The 24,729-nt window shown below is 39.4% G+C and overlaps 2 long non-coding RNA genes across 2 annotated transcripts; both read right to left on the bottom strand.

Moving 5' to 3' along the window:
• Positions 1-21,373: 21,373 nt before the first annotated feature.
• On the bottom strand, positions 21,374-22,177 carry LOC137049813 (uncharacterized). The gene is made up of 3 exons (XR_010899726.1): positions 22,122-22,177; positions 21,930-21,985; positions 21,374-21,809 (listed from the first exon to the last, which is right to left on the bottom strand). It is a non-coding gene; the product is annotated as an uncharacterized lncRNA (long non-coding RNA).
• Positions 22,178-22,305: 128 nt separating this feature from the next.
• On the bottom strand, positions 22,306-22,711 carry LOC137049808 (uncharacterized). Its single transcript, XR_010899724.1, has 3 exons — positions 22,578-22,711; positions 22,452-22,476; positions 22,306-22,347 (listed from the first exon to the last, which is right to left on the bottom strand). It is a non-coding gene; the product is annotated as an uncharacterized lncRNA (long non-coding RNA).
• Between the last annotated feature and the right edge of the window lie 2,018 nt (positions 22,712-24,729).

Raw genomic sequence — 24,729 nt, 5'->3', positions numbered from 1 at the left:
GACATCTTTCTTTTACAACGTAACACCCCATTAATACACTAAAAATGTACTATTACTATTATATATCTAACATTAGTTTATATCAAGTTACTTTATTATTATGATTCAACTCATTATAAGAATATACTGTTAATTGCATAATTTATTTGTATATTTAAGTCCAATTTTTATTCATTTACATTCATCATTAATTTAATAGAATAATAATAAAAGTAATCATGTATTTTTATCAAATTTATTTATTCAATTTAATGTTTTTAATTAAATTTAATTAAACTTGCAGGTTTTTAAGCTAATTTATTTATTAATTGTATTATTATTTTAATATTCAGATTTACTTTAGGTTTTCCACATATTTAATTTCATTTATTTGTTTTATTTACAGTCAGCCATTTATGTATTTTATTATTTTAATATTCACAGAGGTTTTTTTCACATATATTTTAATCTCATTTATTTACAATCATTTAATTATTTAATTATTATTACTTTAAAATATATGTGGAAAAACCTCTGTGAATATTAAATAATAATTAAATAAATGATTGTAAATAAATGAGATTAAAATATATAAGTGGAAAAACTCTGTGAATATTAATCTCATTTATTTACAATCATTAATTTATTTTATTATTACTTTAATATTCACAGGTTTTTCCACATATATTTTATTCTCATTTATTTATAATTTATTTATTTTATTATTATACAATTCATAGAGGCTTTTCCACATATATTTGAATCTCATTTATTTACTTTATTTGCAATCATTTTTTTATTTAAAGGTCCCTTTCTTTGCGATTCCATCTTTCAAACTTTAGTTAGTGTGTAATGTTGCTGTTGGAGCATAAATAATACCTGTAAACTTATAAAGCTCAAAGTTCAATGCCAAGCGAGATATTTTATTTAACAGAAGTTCCCTTTCAAAGCCTACAGCGAACGGCCGGTTTGGACTACAGCAGGAAGTGCAGGGATGTAATGACATCACTAGAACCGTTTGCTGACTAACCCTCCGCTGGCCCAATCAGAACTCGTTACGTGTTTCTGAAGGAGGGACTTCATAGAACAAGGAAATCATCAGGCCGTTTTTAGGACAGAGGAAACAGCGCTGTACAGATAAGTAAATTGTGTGAAAAAATACTGTTTTTTTTTACATGCGAAACATGAACTCATGTTATATTGTACACTGCACTGTAAACATAATCAAAGCTTCAAAACACGCGAAGAACGGGACCTTTAAATCTTATTTTTTAAATGTTTTTTCTCTATACTTTTCCACGGATCACATGTCACGCCTTTGCGGCCCCCTGGGGGTCCCCGGACCCATAGTTTGAAAACTAAACTATTCATTGGCAAAGCTCACTCTTCCCCCGAGGTCTCTCGGCTAGTCAGCAGACGGTGGTGGCGCTCCTTTCGTCCACCCGCTCGGTCTCTTGAATTCCGCAGCCACACCTTGATCTCACTCTCAACTTCTGCATCAGGTGGACTTGGCTGAAAGGAGCGGGGGTACAAGAAATTTAAAAAAAAATCCCTCATTTGAACAAAATAAGGAATTCTATGTATCTTTTTAGATTAGAAAATAATAAACTTAACTTTAATATTTGTGGAGTTTTTAATTTTGTAATAATTTTAGTTACTCTCCAAATTAAAGTTATTTAATTATTTAATTAAAGACAGCATATTTTAAATGTGTTGTAATGACATCTTTTTATGAATGAAGGCCAGTATAACTGACACCAATGTCTCTATGAAACATTAATGACGTTACATTACAGCATAAATGAAAGCTTCCCAATTTCAACATTTATTAGGTTTAAAAATAAATTAAAAAAATTACTTGGCTTCCCTGTTAGACATATACAGAAATTTAATAGTTATCAAACATCTTTCTTAACTGCATAAATAATACATTAAATATAGATGGCTTTCCTCTAGCTCAATGAGTAGAGCATGGCGCTAACAATGCCAAGGTCATGGGTTCGGTTCCCAGGGAAAGCAAGAATTGACAAAAATGTAAAACGTGTACCTTGAATGCAATGTAAGTCGCTTTGGATAAAAGCGTCTGCCAAATGCGTAAATGTAAATGTAGATTAATCATCTTTTCTCTTTTCCCGTTATTTCTTTGTTCATCAGTGTAGCTGTTCCTTTAAAATCGGCCACCGCCGAACATGATGCGGATCTTACGCGCAGTCACGCGCATCTCATTTTCTCACGTTCATTTAAGACGTTATTTAACTATTTTAAGAATCCTACTCAACAAAACTGACATTTTGACAGCATTCCATTCCCTGTGTTTCTGTGGTTTGTTCAAGAGCGACAGAGAACTCTGAGTGCACGAGACTGGCGCAACTAACTTAGGGATCTGATTGAGACGCAGACAGGACATCGACATACGATCTCCTCTGTCTTGTAGCGTGTGTGTGTGTGTCAGGACATCGACATAAAGCGCGTTCTTTTCTTTCGTGTGTGTGTGTGTGTGTGTGTGTGTGTGTGTGTGTGTGTGTGTGTCAGGACACTGACATACAGCGCGTTCTCTTCCATCTTGTCGTGTGTGTGTGTCAGGACATCGACATACAGCTTAGATGTATCATGTACATCATGTACGCAGTATGCAGCTTTGGTGAATACTACTGGTGCTCACGTTTCCATGACTCCCGCGTGCCTGCTAGTTTACGCACACACCTGACCAACTTAGGTTTTCAGTCGCCTTTAACATTAAAGTCTCATACATTTTACCTAAGTGAATTTCAACTTACTTGTCACTTACATGTAAATTTGACCTTGTTTTGTTCCCATACTGTTAGTTTGAGTTATTATGACTCATGGGTTATATAAATTTAAAAGTGTTACATTTAAAATAAGACCAGATTTATGAATATAGAAAAATAGTGGCATATGTTAAGAGGTTAAAGCACATGTAAATAATGAACATTTGTGAATTGCAGTGTCCCGGAGTGTAACTTAACTTACCGAGATATATGTGGTGAAAACGTCCTTGGACAAAGTTGAGAGGGAGGCGCCAGAACTAAAATTGATAGAATGCTGTATTAGATATTTCTTCAAAAGCAAATCGTGGAGACATTTTAATAGTCCACAAACAAAAATCGTGATATGTCCCAGCTTCGTATATTTCTAACTGTCTTTCTCCTCTGCACTTGCTAGAGCGTGTGCTACGAGCACAGCCGTTATGATAAGTTATATAACGAACTTTTTCATCAGACTTGAGCAGTTTACTGTGGCAAACCGATGTATAACATACAGAATAGGGGAAACGGGTGAAAAGGACTAACCAATATTTAGCCTATTTATTTAAACTAAATCGAGTTTAAGCTAAGCAACGTTAAACAAAACATAACTAATGATCTGGATTAACAAAAACATACTAAAATACAATCCCAGACGAACACACACTGTGGAAAATAGGTAACGTTACTGTTAAATACCAAATATAATACAATTTACAATTAAAACTCACCTCAGAGTCAGGAGAAATCCGTCAGAAGAAGGCAGATCCAATTTGACCGTTGGCGGTGAGTCACTCTCAGGTGCGCATGGCGCAGTGATGATTCTTCCGCAAAAAATAGTTCCAAACAAAATATGACGCAGACCCAGCTAACAGGGAACGTTCTCAGAACGTTGGCTAACGTTCTCTAAAAGTTCTCTCAAAGTTATCAAAAAACGTTCTTGCAGTAACGTTATTAGAACGTTGTGCCAACGTTATTTGCTGTTGAGTAACGTTCTAAAAACGTTACCTATAAAACGTTTTTCTTACATTGTTAGTGGAACGTTTTAAAAACGTTACTACATTAAAAAAGTATTAGTCATTACAAATTAGTCATACAGCTTTTTTCTCAAACTTCAGATACATAGTTTGTATATCCAGAGACAACTTAATGACACTTAAATGCTATTTTCGTGTATATATTAATTTTTTTACAATCAGAAGAAAAATCTAGTAAACTAATTATGTACTAAATATAAATGTAATATAAATATAAAAGTCAATTATAAAAGTGGTTTTAGCTTTTTTTAAGAAAGTATAAGATGTCAATAAACAAAAGCAAGTACATTAAAGGAGAAAACAGGAATATTTTATTTGATCATACTCCACACCCTTATAAGAACGTTATTTAACGTTCTTAGAACCTAATGAGAACGTTAATACAACGTTCCGCAAACTGGACATTTCAACGTTCCTAGAACGTTCAAAAACGTTTTTAGAACTTAATGAGAACGTTAGGGAAACGTTCTTATAACCTAAAATTGTTAGCTGGGGAGCTCTGTACCGCTGAGCTTCACAAATAAATTAAAAGCCTATGATTTTATTCATTATATGCAGCATTCAAAATTAACTAGGTTGATAGATTGTTTGTTTTATATTATTATATAGCCAGCCAGATTTTTACCACCAACTGGAACTGGTCATTTAAGGCCAAACATCGATATTCAATAAAAAAATAAAAGGCTTTTGAAAGTACGATTTGTTTTTTTTTAATTGTTAAGGGATCGCGTTGTTAAAACAATGCAAATCATAGTGGGGTTTTTTTAGATCTTAAGTGCAGTAAAAAAAAAAAAAAAAAACTACGTTTGGGCTGCCTACACAAAACCTGCAAGGGACCAAGGGTACAAAAGTTGCTCTGGGCCCGAACGGGCTGGCACACACTGGGCCATCACAGGCAAGACACCTAACCCCAGCTGCTCCCGACGAGCAGGATGGCACCTTACATGGCTGACATCGCCGTCGGTGTATGAATGGGTGAATGTGAGGCAAAAATGTAAAGCGCTTTGGATAAAAGCGCTATATAAATGCAGTCCATTTATTTAATCGAAAATACAGCAAAAAATGTATCAGTTATCAAAGTTTTGCTGCTTAACATTTTTTGTTAAAATGGTACCTTTCCAGTTCAATAAACTTAATTTATTAAATGTATAAATGTTGTAAATCTTTTGCAACTTTCTAAATGTCTTCGCTGTTGTTTTTGATCTATTTATTGCATTATTGATGAATACAAATATTAATTGCTGTTTTTTTCTTGCCTCAAATGTTTTATCATTGTTTCCTTCTAAAAATGAAGTAACACAACAATTCTATAATTTATAATAGCAACTAATATTTCTTGAGCAGCAAATCATCATATTACACTGATTTCTAAAGGATCATATTACACTGAAGACTGGGGAAATAATGCTAAATTTAGCTTTGATCACAGGAATAAATGACATTTCAAAATACATTCTAATAGAAAAGTTATTTTACATCTTAATAATATTTCACAATATTACAACTTTTTTTTGTATTTCTAGTAACATAAATGCAGCCTTGGTGAGCTGAAGTTACTTTTTTTTAAAACATTAACCCCTTAGCATTCATGTAAAATTTTCCAAAACACCTAAAAAAAAAAAAGCACACCCAAAGTAAATTGCATGCAGTTCTTGAACCATTAGGAGTATATGCTCTTTTGAAAGGTGACAGTCAAAAGTCAGACAGACAAAATCACTAAACCATACTGGCATTAAATAATATAACTTTGAACCAAGCCTGCAACACTATGCTACTCTAAGAAACTGAAGCCTCCGCGGCTAGATCGAGCTGAGATTGACAGCTGAGATCGACATCTTCTCTGAGTGAAACTGCCACTGAGGCACTAACATACTTTTTTTTCAACTCATTCTAAGGCACCTTTAAATGATTCAGTGAATGACTCATTAAGACATTTTGTTTTCATTTTTTTTTCTTCTTCTTTCCACATTCAAAAATGTCTTTTAGTTAAGGTTTATAAATTTTAAAATTTTATTTGGATGCCCTTTTTTATTTTGGGCACCTTCTCTCCAAATTGTCTGTGCATATCCTGTTGGAAGCTTTTTAATAAATGCACACAGCCGAATAGCTGTGTCCTGTGGTGTTTTTTCTGCAAACAAGCCCACAAAAGGGTTTTTGGGGGCCCAAAAGGGTTAACCCACACAAGGCCTGTTTGGGTTTTCTGTGGGCAGGCCCACAGTGGGTTGCCCACACTAATTCCTCGTTGGGGCCCAAATAGGCAAATCCGCTATGGGCCCCGCATGGGCTAACCTACTGGGGGCCCGTGTGGGTTTTCTGTGGGCAAACCCACGGTGGGTTGCCCACACTAAACCCAAACGGGGCCCAAACGGGCACAGCCGCTATGGGCCCCGCATGGGCTAACCCACTGGGGGCCCGTGTGGGTTTTCTGTGGGCAAGCCCACGGTGGGTTGTCCACACTAAACCCAAACGGGGCCCAAACGGGCACAGCCGCTATGGGCCCCGCATGGGCTAACCCACTGGGGGCCCGTGTGGGTTTTCTGTGGGCAAGCCCACGGTGGGTTGTCCACACTAAACCCAAACGGGGCCCAAACGGGCACAGCCGCTATGGGCCCCGCATGGGCTAACCCACTGGGGGCCCGTGTGGGTTTTCTGTGGGCAAGCCCAACAGTGGGCTTGCCCACAGTTAGCCCACATGGGGCCCCAAAGGGCTTGCCCTTGCCCACACTGTCCCACAGAAAACCCACACTTACCCACAGTGAGCCCACACTGGCGTGTTTGCTGGGATAATAAAAAATATGCGTGCTGCACAGGGTATTGCAATGCTCTTCTGGCTGGACAGTAAGACTATTTTTGTACTCTGTTACTGTACTTAAGTACATATTTCTGTACTTTATCGGCATATTTTTATCTAGAGAAACTTGTACTTTTACATTATTAAATTCTGTTGGAGCTAAATCTAATACGTTAAGCTACTGAATTGTTTTGGTTCCAGAGAATTTAGGTTGACTGACTCACTTTATTGCTTTGGTGTTAACCAAACTTCATCCATAAGAAACGAGAAGACATTATTCTGTTGCATCAGTTTATTGGCTCCAGAAACACCACTGTGCATAATGTCCAAATGAATACTCAACACATTAATCAAAGGAAAGTTTACATACATTCATCACTATTTCGGTCAAAACCTTTTTTGCCCTTCTGGGTCAAAACACCCTCCCTACGGCATAAGAAAGGTTACCTAAATACATTGATATCTTGGTAAAGTTCACAGCCCCACTCAGTGGTCAAAATGAGAATAACACATTTTTAAAGGCATAATATCATACTTTTTACCCCACTACATTTCATAAAAACATGTCATTCCTTGTTTAGTAGAAATTAAGAAATTGTCATATGCTCTGTAGCGATGTCCAATTCATGAACAAGCTGATTCTTTTCAATCAAACGGTTTCATTTGCAAATTGGAATGATCCAATTCAAAAATCCATTCAGAACTGCCCAAAAACAGCAAATACTGATCACCATAATGGTGACTTCAAACTCCTAATTTAACACAGGAGATTTTGTTGTGGGGCGCATAGCTCTGAAGCTGATTAAAATCCTGCATTACACACATAATTGTTCTGAATCATTCTTAAAGTGCTCACAGACTTCATGCTCGGCAGCAGGATTTTTTTATTTTTTCAGTAGCAAGTTTATTTAGTTGTTTAACAGCTTGAAAAATTCTATGCAGCAGAAATAATGTACATAACCTTTTCTATTTTTGTTTGTGCTGTTACACATTTTTCAAACACCAAATTTCAAACTCATCAATGCAACTTCGTTAATTTTTTAAGTGTATTTTCTGCCTGTATGGAGATTAGATTCCAGTCGTCCAGTACTTGAGCATGTGAGAATTAAATAATAATAATAATAATAATTAATCAAGGTGCATCTACACTTAAAGGGGGGGTGAAACACTCAGTTTCAGTCAATCTCATGTCAATCTTGAGTACCTATAGAGTAGTATTGCATCCTTTATATCTCCGAAAAGTCTTTAGTTTTATCATATTTATAAAAGAAATATGGGCTGTACCGAGTCTTTCCGGAAAAAACCGAGCGCCTGGAGGCGTATCGTGTGGGCGGAGCTAAAGAATGACAAGCGCGCAAAGCGGTGATGTCCTCAAGCGTGGAGAAACCCATGCTATCTCAGCTAATACAGATAATGATCCACAATCAAATCTGAGGCTGAAATAAATTGAACAGGAGAAACGGCAACATCAGGATGTCCGTCTCTGTGGTATGTACTGTACATGATTCGGTTTATGGACTATTGTATGTGACTAGACCTTAGAGGTAGCAAGCAAAACGGTTTTGCACGTCAGAGTCAGACTAGTGTAACGTTATACAGAACAACAATGGAGTAACCGTTAGCGCATTTGAATGACGAAGCACGCAATCGTATCGTTTACTGATGTTTACTCATGCGACGGTAGCCAATAGCAGAGACATTTGAAGTTGATTTACTCACCGGCATCTTCCAAAGCAGGACCGCTCTGTCAAAAACACACTTCTTTGGTATGATTTGGTGAAGTCCTGTGACAGCAGTGACCGTGGAGATCCACTTTGCGACGCGACTGAAGCGATGCCTTGAAGCTTCCCATCATTTCTGCGTTCAAATCGGTTCAAATGCAGCGCTGCCTTCCCGGAATGCTGTGCTGAAGCGTTGAAGTCGCTCGACGTCACCCATAGGAATAAAGTGGAGCACGGCGCGCCACATAAGTGTTCACGGACGACTGGATCTGCAGCTGAGAGACTGTTTACAGCGTGCATTTCCTCTCTCGCTCTAGTCACGCGCGCGCACCCTACCGGGAGAAGAGCCCGTACGGCCCATACAAGGACCTTCCGCTCTATTAACGTCAAATAGACCCATACTCGAAAAAAACTCTCAGAAACTTGTGAGAAACCGGAAGGAGTATTTTTAACACAGAAATACTCCATCAAACGTCCAACATTAGTTTTTGAAACTTTGTCTATGTTTAGGATGGGAATCCAAGTCTTTAAAGGTGTAAAAAGCTCAGTATGCATGAAACAGCATTTCACCCCCCCTTTAAGCCTGTGTACTCTCTTAATTAACACATTTTCAAAGTACTAGACAAAAAACAAGGGACTATCATCACTGTACCATTTTGATTTTTTTTGTACATTTTAATAATTTTGTATTTTACAATGATGTATTCTTAATGTATAGAATTATCCATAATCTTGCTCCTCCTCCGCCAGAAGGACTAGAGCTTCTAGGAGGGGAGATTTGGTACCACAGTTTTTGTTCAAACAGCTTTTTCGGTCAGAGCACTGAGGATATGGAATTCCTTACCCACAAACATCCAAATCATTGACAACTTCACCATTTTTAAAATGAAGCTCAAGCACTGCCTATTATTACACTCAAAAAACTATTTGTTGAATTTACTTAAAAAGCAGCATCAAGTGGTTCCAACCAACTATATTGAGTAAGTTTTACAAATAATATTTGTTACATTAACAAAATAATGTCAAGTAAACTGACAAAACATTTTAAGCAGTACAAACCATTTGAATTTGTCACTGTTACATAATATTTATATGTGTAGTTTACTGAAAAATGTTATGTTACATTTATAAAAGTTTATTATGTTAGGTGAACACATTTATCAATTTAGTTTATCTTATTAAATTAACTAGTTCTTCTACAAGTGAATGTTTAAAAACAAAAATAACTTAATTGAGGGCAGGATGTTCATCCAATAAATGTGTTAGAGTGCCCTAAACACCCTAGATCATCTTCTGCAAAATACTAACCTTAATTACAGAAACTCCTCTAAATGTCCAACATAAATGAACATTAAACACTAACATACACCAAAAACATATTTTACTGAAAAACACATAAAATAACACTTTAATCCCTAAATTTACTCTCCTGATGCAGTCCATTGCAAAGCATGCTGGGAACTACAGCTCCACTGGCCAGTTTGTTCGTTTCACTCAACAATGTTAAGTTGGCCGAACAAACACTTATTAAGTAAAGCTGACAATACAAATTTTTAGTAGAAACAACTCAGTAAACTTAAGTTAATTTAGTTAGATGAGTTTTTTATGAAGTAACGTGAACAAGTATGATTTGAGGGCAACTAACAACAGTGCAAGTTCATTTTTTTGAGTGTAGAACACATTTTGCAACCATTAATGACTGTAATTATATTATGGATATGTAGGCTATTGTGATGTTGTATTGTATTGTAAGTTATTTGATTTGTTTACCTGCCCAGGGACAGCAGATTTAAATGATCTGTTTGCTAACTCTGGTGCAGTTACTATTAATTTTACATTGTCCCTGTAAAAATAAACAATAAAGTAAGTAAGTAAGTAAGTAAGCAGCACTGTGTTTCTGGGTGGAAGGGACTGCCCTCAGAAGCCTGACACACTGGCATCAGGACTTGTTGCTGTAATCTGTATGAGGAGGACATACTCGGCTGGGGCTGCTCTTCCGCCCAGCAACCCCAGGGGCGTAAGATTGCAAGTTAGGAATTTTTGAAACATCTTTTGCTTGTTTCTTTGTCTCTTGAAATCCTTCAACAACTGAATGAACTGAATCTCTGGAATACGCTAGCAGGGGAGATTAACAGAAATATTTTATCCTTTCTTTTCCTGCTCCCTCACACTCATCATCTATGTCCCTCAACAGGTCAGCCTGATAAGCTTGGAATATGTTTTCCATATTTAACCCAACAACTATTACTAGAAATTTTCCAATGTTTTTTTGGAAAATAACCCAACACAGGAACCCAATATGTGTAACCCAACACGTTTTACTGTGTATACTTAATAACATAGTAAGTATACTTATTTTTAGTAAGGGTAGTCAGATTCTGTTCTATGCTAACATGGATAGGCCTAGTGTAATGGATTATGTTACTAACTACAATTTTTGTATTTTGAATTTGGAATCAGTAACCAACTACAATTTCTGAATATTCGACCCAGCACTGGTTGGTATTTACCGTTTATTAAGTGAAAAATGACCAACTTTGACCTCTAAGAGTACAGAATGACTTGAACACATTTTACATTTATTCATTAGCATACATTTTTAAATAAGAACAGAAAATAGCTTACAAATGATTGGGAATATAAACTGTACCACATCTAGATATTAGACATGCATTTTTTTTATCTAAAGAGGTCTAGTTCTACTAAAATGCCTTTGCTTTTGACAATTGGTAACACTAAAAATCATGTACAGATAAAATTCCCTTGAAACCACACAATCATTAGATCAAAAAACAAAAGTGATCATTGCAAGAGCAAGAAAATAAGTAAACATTAAAATACATACAGGACAACAAAACGATTAAATGTAAATCAAATAATATGAATAATAATATGAATACATAATACATCAAATAATAACTGTCTAAATGACTACTGATTATAACTGATTAGAAAATTAAATCCTATAAAGAAAACGACACAAATATATGGTTGCTCTCATAAAGTAACACGCACAGATTGCTATGGAGAATCCTTTGATTCTTCAGCTCTACCGCAGCTTACATTTACTTGCTCTAAATTCGAAGCCAAGTTTTCAACATCATTTTCATTCATTTTCAGAGTAAGAGTCAACGGGAAATGATCAGACTGATGTATGTCGTTGAGTATTTCACAACTTTGCACACGATCCATGTGCCTGTTTAACATGAAAATGTAGTCTAATCTGGACATGGGGTTTCCACATGAGTACGTGTATCCCTCTCCGCCATCCGCCATTACTCTCCACACATCTGACAGCTGCACTATGCTAATGAACTCATTCAGTCGATTTCTTCGTGGTCCGTGTGCTTTGTTCTGCTCTTTCACATCCAGGTCACAAAGTGTTGTGTTAAAGTTTCCACCAATCACAGGCCTGCATTTATCAAGGTCTAACCCCTTTGTAATGAAGCTGTAGAAAAGCTTCAACATGAGATCACAGATTAGATCGTCATCCTTAGCATGGTAATACACACTCACAAATGTGTACCACTGGCTGGCAATCTCAACACTAATCCAAGCAAAATCTCCACCATCGCAAAAAGCTTTCAGACGCATGTGTGTTTTATTGATAATAATGGCAACACCTTTTCTGCTTGAACTGAAGCTTGTCAAATACATTGTTTTCTTTTTTTTCACATACATTGTGCAATTCAGGCCTGTCACTGGTTTAATGTTATACGGCCCTTTAAAGGCCTCTGTGATTTCATCCCAATCTGCCTCACCAACACGAGTCTCTTGCAGAAGCACAACATCATAGTCTGCAAAGAGACTCAGTAGTTCATATTTTTGTTCAAGTTTTGCTTTTAGACCATTAATGTTCCAGGAGAGAACTTTGAGAGCCATCGTGAGGGAGAATTTTGTTGTTGTTTGTGAAGTTTACTGTGAACACACACACACACACACACACACACACACACACACACACACACACACACACACACACACACACACACACACACACACACACAGAAATTAAATTGAAAGGGACAGCAAGATTATGAATATCATTTTAATTAAATATTAATTTTATATAATTGCACTTTTGAAAATTATTGCACATTTTGTTAAATGGACCACAATCGGAGTGAGAGAGAAAATTATTATTTGGAGAAAGAAAAATAAAGAAAAAACCCTGCAATAATTTGGCAAAGTGACCAAGAGCTGCTCTATATCTATGTAGTCACTGAAGAATAACCAGCACATGCCATGGTTTAAAATATTTTGTCCAATCGACCACTTTGTATCACATTGTTATGAACAATGTTATATCATATATTCAGAATTTGTTCAAAATGACAAAAGTCAAAGGTACAACAGTGTAATGATATTAAAAGCAATGTATAGCTATGACAAGTCTAAATACTTACCTAAATGTCTTTCTTACTTTGGATGCCTTGAGGACTTCTACCAATAAAAAATATTGAGTTAAAAAACGTTAATAAACACAAGGGCATTGCATAAAATACAAATTATTCTTTGACATTAGAATAATGTATTACCTTTGTTGTTCACAACAGTGTTTTCTGCTTGGTGGAAGTACAGCCTTATATAATACGCCGATTCCTCAACCACACCTTAAATCAGGCATGGATCTTACACACCCACTACAGCTTAGATGTGCTGGGGTTACAATAATATGCTATTTACAATATTATTATTTACTTTTTACTGAATGATGCTGCTCGTTTTTTTTCAGATCCAGTTTGACCAGTATATTCAGAAATCAGATCTGTTTCCTCATGCAGTTGTCACCATAACGTATAGTGTAGGAAAACTGATCCTCTAATGCTGCTGTTTAAGGAAAGTTTTGAGTTTAATTATTTTGAAATAGTTCAAACTAAAGCTTTTCCAGCACTTTAGCAGCAGATTTAAATCAAATACTAAAAAATGTTTCTAAAATCTTGAATATGATAATGCCTTGGCTACGTATATACTATAACTGTCGTTCCTGAACGGAGATGCCACGTTGGAGATCAATGCATAGGAATCTCACTAGAGAAGCCAATCTACTTTGAGTGTAACTAAACGAGCCAATGCACACTGGCATGCAATGATTGAGGCTCACATTTTTTTGGGAATCCCACGTTCAGGGGGCAGCAAGTTGACAAGATCCAGGGCCTCTCCGTGCTTGTACCTATTTGAGGGAAGAACACAGGAGGATGCCAGCTTTACATGTTCGCTGTAGAATCTAGTGCAGTGGTTTTCAAACCTGTCCTGGAGCAGCCCAGCCCTACACATTGTGTGCCTCTCCCTCATTTATCACACCGGATTCAACTCATCAGCTCATTAGTAGAGTCCGCAAGAATTGGGTGTGTCTGATGAGGGAGACATACAACGGCTGCGTCTGAAACCTGGAAAATGCTGCTTTCGGAGGACACATTTGAAGGCAGGAAGGCATCAAGCAACGTTCGAATCTATTGTTAGCTTCACATCCTGTCTGCTGAGAGACCTTCATCTGATGGATTTTTGAAGGCAGCGTACGTGTAACCTTCGCTGCCTCTGATATCCCACAATCCTCTGCTTTCCATTCGGTGACAGTTGAGCTTGGAAAATAAGATGGCATCCGAAAGTTGAGTTTGCTGGTCAGTTTGTGTGCTGGTCATGTTTTTTACCAATATTTTCCACTTCTTATGTCATTTCTAGCGAGAATGGACAAATGCCGTAATTAAATATGTGTTTAGTTCTCACCAAACCTCGCTCTATTTTGCTGTAGATCATTAAACTGTTACACTGCCTTAGAAGTCTGTTCGAAATCAGTTTCGTGAGGTGCCTTCAAGCACAAAATACTGCCTTACAAGTCATTGCCTAATCAATCAATCAATCAATCAACTTTATTTATATAGCGCTTTTACAATGACGATTGTTTCAAAGCAGCTTCACAGTGTCAAACAGAATAATATTGCAACAAAATTTGATTTGGCTAGTTTGATTTGGATAGTTTATAGAATTAAATATGACCTAATTAATACATTTTATTTGTATATTTATTTGAATAACTTGGATCCTAATTTTAGTGTCCCCAACTGAGCAAACCAAGCCACAAGGCGACAGCGAGGCAACGAGTCAGCTGCCTAGGTTTTCGGACGCAGCCAAAATGTGCAGGGCTAGGGTGCCTCCAGGACAGGTTTGAAAACCACAGATCTAGTGAACGTGTTGGGTGTTGCCCAGCCCGCAGCTCTACAGATGTCTGACAGCGAGGCACCAGTTCCAGGGCATATGAGGATGCAATACTCCTGGTAGAGTGAGATCGCCCGAGCAGGCACGCAATACTATCCAGGGGGTCATCCTCTGCTAGGTGGCTTTCCCTTCTGCTGACCTTCATAACAGGCTATAACATACTCCGAAAGAACAGAGAAAAAAAGTTCTTACTCCCAGGGTTGTGAGAAAAAAAATTACGTCATTTTGTTCTCGCAGCCCTGGTTTGGGAGTTCTCACAGCTTGTTCTCGACACATCGCCTGAGCAGAATTTTTTTCTTGCGGGTGTCCGAGAACTATTGTGTGATTGGTCAGACATTTAAAGTAGGCGTGGTTAATGTTAAGTATGTTCCAAGCTTGACAGGCAAAGAGCTGATCTGAGGTCCTGAAGCTTTTACTTCTGCCTGCAGGTCCCCTGAGCAAGGACAGGAACACATGAGAGTTGTTGGCGTACTGAGTTGATTCTTCCATTCGGTTTCTGGACTGGTCGTTGTTTCTGGTCGACGAGCGATTTCACTGCTACACAGCGTTTTCATGTCTGGCCGTTGTATATAGCTCCATTTTCTATCTTTCCTGCTGTTTATTTTGCTTAATATAATTTAATCATCAAAATATATCTGATTTAATCTTATATAGCCATCATCTGTTATTGTCACTTGCACTGCCTTTCACGTTTAGCATAGCCTTCTCTGAGGCAAAGAGGGCTTCATATGTGATAAATGCAGGGAGCTAGTCAGGCTGAATAGTCTTCGAGCTAAACCTTGACTAACTGGGGCCCAGGTCAGGAAGCAGATGTAACCTGTCCTGTTTGAACCGCACGCTCCAAGCGGGACTCGAACCCGGGTCCGGCAGCATAAGAGTCAGACCCTCTAACAAGAAGGCTAAAGGCCGCAACCTCTAGTGTCAGTCTCTAGAGCATCTCTTGAGATCAGAGGAGTGAGGTTTTACTCGCATAGCGACTTCTAGCTGGCCTCCGTTACACTAAAAAACTGGCTAAACCGACCGTCTGCTAGCTGTCACGTCACAGGAGTCAGAAAAATCGCAGCACATAGAGACTCTTTCACCTAGATATTATCACATAGAGACTGTGTCTGTAACCAGAATTAGTAAATACAACAACAAAAAAACATTCAATGGTAAAAATGTAACTGAGGTCCAACAAATAAACAACAGATATAATACAGATGAACAAATGATAAAGCTCAGGCTGATGAATGTTCGAGCCCTTTCCTCAAAAACATTATTGTTAATAATGTTATAAGTAACTGATATAAGCACAAATGTCAGGGCCCGTCAAAACATCCCAAGGGGTGTCCCCGACACATTCGGATTTACAGGATTTACACTCGAATCAGAATTGTCGAAACTGACAATGGCTTTCTTATTTAGGTTTAAATAAAAGGTAATGTGGTGGATAAACATTCGTAAAACATTTTCTTTCATAACATGTTAAATCTGTGATCGAAATACAGAACATCAAACTAATATATAAAAGAACATTTTGATAAATAAATCTAAAAAAAAACCTGCCTAGAGAGGAAAAGAACACTTTGAGTGCATTTACATATGCATGTTCTTAAGCGATTGTGCCTAAAGGGGGTCGCACACCGGACTGAAGCTCAGCGCCGCGCCTCAGGATCTCACACCGGACTGAAGCTCAGCGCCGCGCCTCAGGGATCTCACACCGGACTGAAGCTCAGTGCCGCGCCTCAGGGATCTCACACCGGACTGAAGCTCAGCGCCGCGCCTCAGGATCTCACACCGGACTGAAGCTCAGCGCCGCACCTCAGGATCTCACACCGGACTGAAGCTCAGCGCCGCACCTCAGGATCTCACACCGGACTGAAGCTCAGCGCCGCACCTCAGGATCTCACACCGGACTGAAGCTCAGCGCCGTGTCTCAGGGATCTCACACCGGACTGAAGCTCAGTGCCGCGCCTCAGGATCACAGACCGGACTGAAGCTCAGCGCCGCGCCTCAGGATCTCACACCGGACTGAAGCTCAGCGCCTTGCCTCAGGGATCTCACACCGGACTGAAGCTCAGTGCCGCGCCTCAGGATCTCACACCGGACTGAAGCTCAGTGCCGCGCCTCAGGATCGCAGACCAGACTTAAGCTCAGCGCCGCGCCTCAGGATTGCACACCGGACTGAAGCTCAGCGCCTTGCCTCAGGGATCTCACACCGGACTGAAGCTCAGCGCCGTGTCTCAGGATCTCACACCAGACTGAAGCTCAGCGCCGCGCCTCAGGATCTCACACCGGACTGAAGCTCAGCGCCGCGCCTCAGGGATCTCACACCGGACTGAAGCTCAGTGCCGCGCCTCAGGGATCTCACACCGGACTGAAGCTCAGCGCCACGCCTCAGGATCTCACACCGGACTGAAGCTCAGCGCCGCACCTCAGGATCTCACTCCGGACTGAAGCTCAGCGCCGCGCCTCAGGGATCTCACACCGGACTGAAGCTCAGCGCCGCGCCTCAGGGATCTCACACCGGACTGAAGCTCAGTGCCGCGCCTCAGGGATCTCACACCGGACTGAAGCTCAGCGCCGCGCCTCAGGATCTCACACCGGACTGAAGCTCAGCGCCGTGTCTCAGGATCTCACAACGGACTGAAGCTCAGCGCCGTGTCTCAGGATCTCACGCTGGACTGAAGCTCAGCGCCGCACCTCAGGATCTCACACCGGACTGAAGCTCAGCGCCGTGTCTCAGGGATCTCACACCGGACTGAAGCTCAGTGCCGCGCCTCAGGATCACAGACCGGACTGAAGCTCAGCGCCGCGCCTCAGGATCGCACACCGGACTGAAGCTCAGCGCCTTGCCTCAGGGATCTCACACCGGACTGAAGCTCAGTGCCGCGCCTCAGGATCTCACACCGGACTGAAGCTCAGTGCCGCGCCTCAGGATCGCAGACCAGACTGAAGCTCAGCGCCGCGCCTCAGGATCGCACACCGGACTGAAGCTCAGCGCCTTGCCTCAGGGATCTCACACCGGACTGAAGCTCAGTGCCGCGCCTCAGGATCTCACGCCGGACTGAAGCTCAGCGCCGTGTCTCAGGATCTCACACCGGACTGAAGCTCAGCGCCGCGCCTCAGGATCTCACACCGGACTGAAGCTCAGTGCCGCGCCTCAGGGATCTCACACCGGACTGAAGCTCAGTGCCGCGCCTCAGGGATCTCACACCGGACTGAAGCTCAGCGCCGCGCCTCAGGATCTCACACCGGACTGAAGCTCAGCGCCGTGTTTCAGGATCTCACACCGGACTGAAGCTCAGCGCCGTGTCTCAGGATCTCACACCGGACTGAAGCTCAGCGCCGTGCCTCAGGATCTCACACCGGACTGAAGCTCAGCGCCGCGCCTCAGGATCTCACGCCGGACTGAAGCTCAGCGCCGTGCCTCAGGATCTCACACCAGATGCGCACATTATATATGCCCAAGCTCAATTTTGAATCGACTTTTGACAGATGAGCTGCATGATGGGTGTATCTTGTAGCACAGGGTGAAATCAATATGACGATCTGAAGGAAATATAATATAAATTTAATATAAAACCTTGAAATGGAGCTCTGTGACGTGGCAGGATTTTAAACAACTTCCTGAGTCACCGCGGACAGGCACCGTATGCTGCCACAGGTGTGTGTACACTCATTGTAAACAATGTGTTCAAATTTTAAAGGCGCAGCGCTGAGCTTCACTTCACTTCATGGTGGGAAGCTCAGTGCATCGTTATAATTTTATTCCTAATATTATCAATCTTACTAGTAAAGAAGTTCATAAAGTCATTAATGCTGTGCTGTTTACAAACGTCAGAATTTGAAGCTTTATTTTTGGTTAATTTAGCCACTGTATCAAATACATTTCCTCCTGTCATACGGTCTAAACATTTTAGATGGTCTAGATTAAGGTTTTTTTTTTTTTAAACCTAAAAACAGAGTTAGAATCTCATTTAGACACACACAGAAAAAAAAAATCAGCACATGAATCTCAACAACGGTGACAATAAAACCGACCATACAGCTGCATAATTTATTCAGATTTGTTAATGGCGCCCAGCATGCATTGCGCCAAAAAAACTTCTGATTGTCACCATTGTTGAGATTCATATGCTGAATGTTGATGTATGTGTGTGTCTAAGAGGGATGTAGGAGTTCAAAATGTGTTATGCGCTGTATTATTTTAACATCCTTCAAAATTCTCTGATAAATTCACATTGAATGGTGAAATTCCTGAGAGGAATTTACTTTCAACACACATTTGACAATTACGAATCTTTAAGACAATACATTACAATATACACAATTGAAATGAAAGATAATCACGTTCCCCACCATGTCTTAATTACACATTTAAAACTGGTGTGCTGTTAACTGACCTGCATATATAGGCTAGATTTCATGATATAATCAGCCACCATGGATTCCAAAAGCGCTGACAAAGATGATGCCTGCTCTGTCCAAATGATACCGTTTGATAAACTACTCATTGTCAAATATTTCAAAATCATTCTTCCTCTCCTGATAGATTCACACACGTCTCTGTCTCCTCAGTGCCATCACTGCCCCTACTGGCCACTCCTAACACCTGAGAGAGCTCTCGAGCTGTCTTAAATAACTGGGAGAGGAAGAAGGATCCTCAGCTTTAAGAAATTTGATGACTTGCTTTATACTTAAGTTTATTTCATGTTATTTCATGAATTCTCAGCACTTAAGACTAAATTGGCACTTTGATAAATATGGGCCCTGATCAAATTCCTCTTTTCATGCTATAACAAATGAGCTTTATAAACACAGTCACAGCAACTAACGTTAAAGAGTCAACTTAAGCAAACGCTGATACCCATAATGGTGACTACAAACGTTATTATTTTCAATTAAACATCTTAATCTCTGTTAATTCTCAACAAGAACTTCTGTACGTGTATGAAAGAAACTGATTTGTAAACTGGTTTCACACAGTGATAAATGGCCATAAAGCTGAAAGTCAATTATAGTTTGTGTTTCTCTTTTTTCTGTTCTTCCATATCTGTCCTTTAGGGATTCTGCTTCTCATGTGTTCATGAGAGTCTGATTTCACTCATGTTTAATTCACGCTCTCAAGTGCACTATATTAGTGAACTAATGGTAATAGTGAATGAGGGTTTAGGGTGTGATTGAGAGCCTCTAAGCGCTGCTAACTCCGTATATTCCTGGAGGCTATTTTCTCAACGAATATTACAGAGAATGATTGTCATTATATTACTGTTTTAATGGAAATGGAACGTCACTGTCAGACTTTGGCCATTTTTTGCAACAAAGTTTTACAGAATGGACTAGCTGTATATGCATTTAAACAAGCGAACATATCTCTTAATACCTCTATTTCTCCCACAAAGCATCACATTTCAGTAAAAAGTCCTATAACATCTAATAAAACAATGACATGCAGATATGAGATTATTGCTATATGTAGGGCACAAGAGGGCGCTACTGTCACAATGAAATAAAGTGAAAGTGAAAGCAAAATCTGGAAAAAGTCCAATGTGTGTTACAATGATTTAATATTAATAAAGTATTCAAAACTAAGCATTCATAATAAATAGTCAGCACGTCAAATATACAACACGCTGATCTTAAATTGGGCAGCAAATGTAGCAAAATAGATACACAAATACTTTCTTAAAATAGCCTGTGACTTATGATTATATTTTATTGCACAAAACTATTAAAATATGAAAGACTGATGCAGAGCATAAAAGTGCAGAGTAATAACTTTACTAAAACTTTATCATTTCTGTATCGCTGTTTGAATAGGCTTATTGGATTATGACATTTGACGGTCTTTTCCTATTTAGCTCCTAAACTGTGGAATAGTCTTTCTAGCATTGTTCGGGAAGCAGACACACTCTGCCAGTTTAAATCTAGACTAAAAACACATCTCTTTACTATGGCATACACACAGAACATTTTAAACTTTCATTATTCAGATCAATTGACTGATTGTTAGGCTGCATTAACTAGGTCAGCCGGAACCGGGAACACTTCCCATAACACCTGATGTACTCGTTACATCATAAAAAGAGTGGCATCTACACTAATGTTAGTCTCTCTGTTTATCCCAAGGTTTACTGCAGTCAGCCGGATCCGGGCCGTGTCAGGATCAGATGGTGGACCTGCGCCTGGATATGACCAACGTAGCCCTGAGGTGTCTGCAGAGACTATATCAACTAGACTCACCCCTGTGAACGCCTCCCTCACTTTCACTTTACACAGATGAAAACGTAATCAAAATGATCAAAAATGATTAAAAAAAAACACTGTGTTATGCATATCAGACGTAATTTGGCAGTCATTTTGTAAAGAACAACTTTGCGCCTGCACACATACACATTAAGACGCACTTTCATACAGACTAAACCTGAGTTGCTTACATGCATGCATTCACGGCTCTAACAGATTCATATTTATATTTTTTATCAAATTTACACAAAGATGATAACGGTATCGTTTCAAACCATTTCAAAACCTGTTTAGGGCCTTGCTTTCTCTTTGCTTTCTCTCTAGCTTTTGACGTGTGGATAAGCGGCCGGAACGCATTGAGAGTTTTTAAGTTAAAAATGGTGTTAATAGGGGTTGAAATGAATAACATGACATATAAAATGAATACAATATAATAAATTAAATGAAAGACAAATCCATATTTCATCTCTGGAAGCCAGACTAAGTAAGCAAACACGTTTTCTGCACTCCTGACATGTTCAGACACTCCGTCACTCCTCAGAGAACAAATACACACTTTAGAAAACAAGAATGATAACTGGAAAGAATCATTATAATAATATAAGAAGAGAAATATTGATTAAGGTCTTTGATTATGAATTAAAACAGGATATATATACAGGTATATTGAAGCGGCAGTGGATTTCAGAATCCGTGTAAGAGTCCTCTATGTTAATAACTAATGATTTATATAACGGAAATTAATCAATCATAAAATGACTTTAGCTAGACGATAACTTTTCTCTAGAGCTGATGCACAGCCAAAACAAGTTATCACTGTTAAGCAAGTGAAATATCACACAGAAACCCTCAGTGAACGACACTCAGCTGGTTGAGTTTGAGTGACAGGATGTTCTTGAGCTGAGATTCAGAGAGTCACGCTTCATCTGGACACAGATTCAGGATCCCTGAGAGAAACACATTCACTTTCAGCAGATGCACATTCCCAGATTCCCCTTTTCCAGCGGCACGGCTCTGCTGCGTGATCCCGGGTTTATTTATGGGTCTCGAACCATGCTGAGCATTTCCACTGCAGAGGCAAACAACAGGAAACATGAAACGCAAACCATTCAGCAGAAGAAGGCCTAAGAGTCTGGAGCTCATGCTGAAGTCAAACTCTTCCTCTCTTTCTTTCGATTGATTCACTCACCTGTTTTCGGAGTCATTGCACTGGAAGTCGCTCGTCTCTGCTTTTTTAGATAACATCTGACAACACATTGAAACCGAGTATTAATTAATATTATATTCAATGTATTTTCTATTTATTGAGATGTGAGAACACTGACTTGATCATTTACTATGACTATTTAAAGTCTCTCTGACACAAACATTCGTGTCTCACCTGAAGATCCTTTTCCGCAGCACGAAACACAAGATGATGAAGATGATGATGATGAAGATGATGATGATGAAGAGAGCAAACCACCACTGATCTATGGAAGTCATACAATATACAGTCATCTTTATGTTTTATATGGGACCTTCAGTCAGATAATTCAGACTCGATCATCGGCTGAACTCACGGGATTCTGGAGTCGGTCCGCCGCTGGAGTCTGTGCCGTTCCTCACTGAAAAACACATTGACAATCATCAGAAGATTGAGTTCAACACAGAGTTTGATCTGAATCAGGATCTGAATCAGACTGATGTGTTTGACTGAAGTGTGTCTCACCTCTGAACAGTGTCTCGTATGTGAACTGAAATGAAAGAGTGAAGCATTAGAGCAGCATTTATAGAGTTGATGAAGGATTAAATATGAAAACAGATGAATGATGAGAGAGAGATTGAGTTGATTTACTCCAGAAGAATGACAGATGATCTCATGACTCAGATTCACACAGTGAGAAGAGACGAGACGATCAGATGAGACGGAAATCACAGGATCCATCAGTTTGAGTGGATTCGATGGATCTGCTAACAGGCGCCTGTCCTGAACAATTACAAGAGAATCAGATCATGTGTGTGTGTGTGTGTGTGTGTGTGTGTGTGTGTGTGTAACGGTTACCTCTGAATACCAGCTCTGGTCACAGTCTCCAGTAAGCGTTTGATTCAGTAAATCAGAAGGAAGACTGAACTCAAACCCAGTTGCAGTCTGAATCTCTGCACACGTTACACTGATGTTAGGCATCATTCACTGCTGAATAAAGAGAAGAGAAGCAACAGAACTGAATTATATTATCATGACTGCAAGCGTTTTCTTACAACAGTTTGTGGAACGTGTGTATTGATACGCCTTCACATTTTCAGATTGTTATCTTCTTTACAGACAGGAACAGTGAAGCCGCAGACAGGTTTTCAGGTGAACCAAAGCTTTAAAGGGATAGTTCAGCCAGAAGATCAATTCTGTCATGATGTACTCATGGACACACTTCCATCCTGCTATGAAAGCCAACTGTCCGGTTACGGACAATCCTCAAAATATCTTCTCTCGTGTCCAGCAGAAGAAACTCATACAGGTCTGGAACAACACGAGGCTGAGGAAATGATGACAGTATTTCATGTTTATGGGTGAACTATCCCTTTAATCTACCTCTGCCCATAGAGAGAAAACTTCATCACTTCATCTCAGAGATCATTCAGACATTCAGAGATCAAACATCAGATTTATCACATATCACTCATATTGTGTCACACTTGCTTATGGAGGTCTTATAAACTACAATACTTACAGTATAACAATAATAATGTTGTAAAACAACAAAGATGTGAGCACAAATAAAGTGGTTTTGATCGGGTCCTTATTTAATGTAGTAATGTCGAGCTAGAAGAGGCTTCCATGATCATAACTTCATTTGATTAACTTCTGAAATTCTGTCTAACACTATCAGTTTCCATTTTGTAAATGCATGTGTTGTATTTAACTTTATGAAAACAACCTCATTTATGATGCCATGAGAGATCTGATCATAAGAGAGATGAATATCGACCCAGTGCAAGATGTCTTTTAGCGTCAATTCACATTTATCATAAATATTTAATGAATGATATCTCCTTCCCCTCTGCAGATACTTCACTGGAGTTCACTATAGACTTCACAAACCTGCTGATCAAACCTATACTAGTTATACATTTCAACAATGCATATTTCATACCTGTGAGCAGATCTCTGGTGAAGTGTTTGGTCACGGAGTGCAGAATGACCTCCTGAACATCTGAAAGTGTTTTTATAAACACACAGCCCCACCTCAGTGCTTGTGTCATTCACGCATAAATGCATCATACGCATTCATTCTCAGATCTGTTAAACCACATGTGAATGTGTGGAAGAAGGAAGTGATGTGCTGCATCTTCACCAGTGTGCCTGCGGTTTGTCTAGAGTTTGACTTCAGTAATGTCCAATAATTGAGAGAGGTGTCAGACACTGAACACACGTGTCTCTCCACAAACTCCTGATGGATGAAAACAGTGAATTTTAGATTGAACCGGTTGTCCATCATCTCCAGCTTCTCTTTATTCAGATCTGGAGAAACAAACACAAGCACCTGCTTCTCTCCCATCTGTGTTTCGCCATCACACACTTCAGACACGTTTCTTCTCATGTTTAAATCTCTGAACCCATCAGAAGAGGATCACTGGATCATCTGGACTGGAGCAGGTCTCTGAAAGAACATATGGAGCATAACACACTTAGCACAGTCAAAACTGCTGAATCAAACCTCTTTCAGCCACTGTCAGAGACGAGTAGAACAAATGAAAGCTTAGAGTCTCTTCTTTCTGGAGATATGCATCACTTTGGCATTTGTTTTACACACAGTAATGCATTTACACTAAATTAGTCTGGTGTCATTTCCGCCTGGATTTGGCCGACCCAAATTGAAAAGCTTCCCATACACACATACAAGTGGTCTAAGTTGATATGACAGCTTTCTTTCTCTGAGCTGTTGGAAGTGAATGAATCATCAGCTGTTCTGCAGCTGCAGAAAGGTGTGGTAGTGAATGAATCATTAGTG

Source organism: Pseudorasbora parva, chromosome 2 (genome assembly GCF_024679245.1).
Source record: "Pseudorasbora parva isolate DD20220531a chromosome 2, ASM2467924v1, whole genome shotgun sequence".
NCBI classification, from domain to species: Eukaryota; Metazoa; Chordata; class Actinopteri; order Cypriniformes; family Gobionidae; genus Pseudorasbora; species Pseudorasbora parva.
The sequence above is the reverse complement of the archived record's forward strand: the minus strand, read 5'-3'. Positions and strand labels throughout refer to the sequence as shown.